This window comes from Rutidosis leptorrhynchoides, chromosome 1 (assembly GCF_046630445.1).
Source record: "Rutidosis leptorrhynchoides isolate AG116_Rl617_1_P2 chromosome 1, CSIRO_AGI_Rlap_v1, whole genome shotgun sequence".
Lineage (NCBI taxonomy): Eukaryota > Viridiplantae > Streptophyta > Magnoliopsida > Asterales > Asteraceae > Rutidosis > Rutidosis leptorrhynchoides.
Window position 1 is genome coordinate 69,178,445 of NC_092333.1, and position 5,223 is coordinate 69,183,667.

Below are 5,223 nucleotides of genomic sequence, written 5' to 3' on the forward strand. Positions count from 1 at the left end.
TAATTACGGGTAATTATTAATTATTATAATTATAAACTCTAATTATCTATTATTATTATAATTAAGTTTTATTTTAAAGTTTCTTTTTATTTAATTTGTTTTATTTAGTATTAATTAGTTTAATTAATTTATAAAATAAGTAGTTTTAATAAATAAATAATATAAAAATAATATTTTTATAAAAATTGTACTTTTTACAAATTTTTGTATATTTTTATATTTTATCCCTTTTTAATCGTTTTAGCGTAATATTTGTATTTTTCGCTCATATTTAGTTTTAAACTTAGTTTTTGCCATAGTTATTTTTACTTCTAGATTTTTAGGCTTTGCCGTAGAATTCCTTAAGTGCTTTTTCTTTAGACTAAGGTTTAGGTGCTTTAGAATTTTGCAACGCCTTTTTAAGTTTTAGTTTCTTTTTAAGTTATTTCCATTTGGGATTTAGTTTTTATTGTAAGCTTTAATATTTTTAGACGACTTTTACCTATGTATCAATTATCATTCCAATTAGTAATCTCAATTTGCGATTATAATTTTAAGTTAGTTGTAGTAATAAGGTTAGGTTAGTCAAGTATTTTTAAGTTTTATAAGTTTCTTTTATTTTTTCGTCACCTTTTATTTTTCAACCATTTTTCTTTTTCGATCTTTTTCCGACGAACTCTTTTTCTTTCTTATTTCTCGCTATTCTAGTTTTAGGACATAGATTTTTATTCTACTTCTTATCTAAATTTCTTAAAATTACGAAAATTTATTTTAAGTGGTTAAATTGATAGACATCAAAATTTTCTGGTTCGTAGTAATAGTTGGATTTGTACGTGGACCGGGTTATTGGAGCCAAACAGTCCTCAATTATATTGAGACCAAACGAATCCTGCCCCTCTGCTGCATCATTTGGCTATTCAAAACGTGGGCAAAATCAGAAAAGTCTATTGATTGGATAACTTATTATAATTTTTCTTTCCTTTTAAAAACTAATAGGATATTCAGTGAATGCACCGAGCAAGACGTTCACCACCTTTTGTACGTTCACCACCTGTAACTAGATCAAGACATTTAGCAAATATTACTGCCGTTGATTTTTCTTTAGAATCGTCATCCAGTCGACCAAGTACTTCAGTTCAAATTTCCGATAATCCATTTTTTGAACCCGACCTCACAATTGAGAATCCGAAGAATATTCAGGAACGATTCGTAGATCCTGAACCATTAAATTTTCCTCCGGAACCACCAATCATTCAAACAGAGATTGTTGAGGAACGAACCATTAAATCAGAATCCTCTAGTGATTCCGATTCAACAAATTCAATTATGGAGAATCTGGAACCTTTAAGTATGGAAGACCGAATGAGAGCTAAACGTACTGGCCAAGGTCACGCAATTACTCATCCAGACATTAATGCGCCAGATTATGAAATCAAAGGACAAATTCTACACATGGTGACTAATCAATGCCAATTTAGTGGTGCGCCGAAGGAAGATCCAAATGAACATTTACGTACCTTTAATAGGATCTGCACACTATTTAAAATCCGAGAAGTGGAGGATGAACAGATATATCTCATGTTATTTCCCTGGACTTTAAAGGGAGAAGCCAAAGATTGGTTGGAATCGTTACCTGAAGGGGCGATTGATACATGGGATGTTTTAGTTGACAAATTTCTTAAACAATTCTTTCCTGCATCTAAAGCCGTAAGACTTCAAGCAGAAATTGTTACGTTCACACAAAAACCAAATGAAACTCTATATAAGGCGTGGACAAGATATGGAAAGTTATTAAGAGGATGTCCGCAACATGGTTTAGACACCTGTCAAATAGTACAAATATTCTACCAAGGATGCGACATCACTACAAGAAAAGACATCGATATAGCAGCTGGTGGTTCTATTATGAAGAAAACCGAAACTGATGCTTGCAAAATTATTGATAACACTGCTTCCCACTCACATGAGTGGCACCAAGAAAAAGATATCGTTAGATCATCTAAAGCAGCTAGTGCCGATTCTAGCCATGACTTAGATTCCATTTCCGCAAAGATAGATGCTGTGGAGAGACGAATGGAAAAGATGACTAAAGATATTCACTCAATACGAATTAGTTGTGAGCAGTGTGGAGGACCACATTTGACAAAAGATTGTCTCAGTATTGAATTAACAATGGAACAAAGAGAGAATATTTCATATATAAACCAAAGGCCTGGAAATAATTATCAGAATAATTATCAACCGCCAAGACCTATTTACAATCAAAATCAGAATTATAACCGAAATATTCCATACAACAACCAACAAGGTCCTAGCAATCAACAAGTATCCAATAATACTTACAATCAGCAAAGACCTAATTTTCAAAACAAACCACCACAACAAACCGATGATAAAAAGCCGAATTTAGAAGATATGATGACGAAGCTAGTTGAAACTCAAACGCAATTTTTCACATCTCAGAAACAAACCAATGAACAAAATGCTCAAGCATTTAGAAATCAACAAGCTTCTATTCAAAATCTGGAACAAGAAGTAAGTAACCTAGCAAGGTTAATAGGTGAAAGAAAACCGGGAAGTCTACCTAGTGATACAAATGCTAACCCCCGGAATGAAACAGCTAAAGCCATTACCACAAGAAGTGGTACAACACTTAAACCACCTGAAATACCTGTAACTTCTGATGAAGCTATTCCTACTCCACAAGAACCACAACCTGATCAAGATAAGGAAAAAGAACCGGTAGTTGAAAAGGTTAATGAAGATAACACAGTTAAGGCTAAACCTTATGTTAAACCATACCAACCACCACTTCCTTACCCGAGTAAAATGAAGAAAGAGAAACTTGAAGCCGAGCAATCTAAATTCTTGGATATGTTTAAACAGATAAATGTAAATCTTCCTTTCATTGATGTAATTTCAGGAATGCCTAGATATGCTAAATTCTTGAAAGATCTAATCTCAAATAGAAAGAAAATGGAAGAACTCTCGGCTGTTACCATGAATGCTAATTGTTCAGCAGTACTGTTGAATAAGATACCAGAAAAACTATCTGATCCAGAAAGTTTCACAATTCCATGTTTTCTGGGTAGTCTTAGTTCAATAGAAGCATTGGCAGATTTAGGTGCTAGTATAAATTTAATGCCGTATTCACTATACGCTAAACTAGACCTTGGAGAATTGAAACCAACAAGAATAAGCATACAACTAGCCGATAGATCAATAAAATATCCTAGAGGGATAATGGAGAACATGCTAGTTAAAGTTGGTACCTTAGTATTTCCAGTAGATTTTGTTGTTCTGGACATGGAAGAAGATTCTCAAGTTCCTCTTATATTAGGAAGACCATTCTTAAACACGGCTAAAGCAATGATAGATGTGTTCGGTAAGAAATTGACCCTAAGTATAGAGGATGAGAGTGTTACCTTTTCAGTTGATAGAGCAATGCAACAACCACAATCTGCAGATGATACATGTTATTATATTCAAACTATAGATGCACATGCAGAATTATTAGAAGAATTTCCAGAATTACAAGGAACATGAGAATGTTCTTTAGGAGAGGGTAATGAACCAATTGATGAAGCTGAAATGTTAGCTACACTTATAGCTAATGGATATGAACCAACAACAGAAGAAATTCAAATGCTAAAAGAAGAAGACAGATATCGATATAAATCATCGATAGAAGAACCTCCGAAATTAGAGTTAAAGCCACTTCCAAACCATTTGGAATACGCTTATTTACATGGTGAATCTGAATTACCTGTAATAATATCGTCTTCTCTTACTGAAAATGAGAAATCACAACTCATTTCTGTGTTGAAAGCTCATAAACCAGCCATTGCATGGAAGATTCATGATATTAAAGGAATAAGTCCTTCGTATTGCACACATAAAATCCTTATGGAAGAAGGTCATAAAACGTATGTGCAACGCCAATGAAGACTAAATCCAAATATGCAAGATGTAGTTAAAAAAGAGATTATTAAACTGCTAGATGCAGGTTTGATATATCCAATTTCTGATAGTCCATGGGTAAGCCCAGTTCAATGCGTGCCTAAGAAGGGTGGCATGACTGTCATTACAAATGAGAAAAATGAGCTTATTCCTACTAGGACTGTAACAGGATGGCGTGTATGTATTGATTATAGAAAATTAAATGACGCCACCAGAAAAGATCACTTTCCCTTACCTTTCATTGATCAAATGTTGGAAAGATTAGCCGGAAATAGTTACTATTGTTTTCTAGATGGATTTTCCGGATATTTTCAAATTCCAATAGCACCCGAAGATCAAGAGAAAACCACATTCACGTGCCCTTATGGTACTTTTGCTTACAAACACATGCCATTTGGACTTTGCAACGCCCCTGCAACCTTTCAAAGGTGTATGATGGCGATTTTTCACGACATGATAGAAGAATGCATGGAAGTATTCATGGATGACTTTTCAGTCTTCGGTGATACATTTGATTCATGTCTAGTTAATCTGGAACGAATGCTTATTAGATGCGAACAATCAAATCTAGTTCTTAATTGGGAGAAATGCCATTTCATGGTTAAAGAAGGCATCGTTCTTGGTCATAAAATTTCAAAAGAAGGAATTGAAGTGGATAGAGCTAAAGTAGATGTAATTGCTAAACTTCCACATCCCACCAATGTTAGAGGAGTTAGGAGTTTTCTAGGGCATGCCGGTTTTTGCCGACGTTTCATAAAAGATTTTTCAAAAATTGCCACTCCTATGAATAAACTCCTAGAAAAGGATGCTCCATTCATCTTTTCAGATGAGTGTATCAAATATTTTAATATTCTTAAAGAGAAACTCACTAATGCGCCGATCATGATAACACCAAATTGGAATCTACCATTTGAACTAATGTGCGATGCAAGTGATTTTGCAATGGGAGCCGTTTTAGGACAAAGGATTGAAAAATGATTTCAACCTATATATTATGCTAGTAAGACGTTACAAGGAGCACAAACGAACTATACAACTACTGAAAAAGAACTCCTTGCTATTGTCTTTGCTTTTGACAAATTTCGATCGTATCTCGTTCTAGCAAAAACGGTGGTCTATACCGACCATTCTGCTCTTAGATACCTATTTTCAAAACAAGATGCTAAACCAAGATTAATCCGTTGGATCTTACTCTTACAAGAGTTTAATATTGAAATCCGAGATAAAAGAGGAGCAGAAAATCTGGCCGCTGATCATCTTTCTCGTCTTGAAAATCCCGAATTA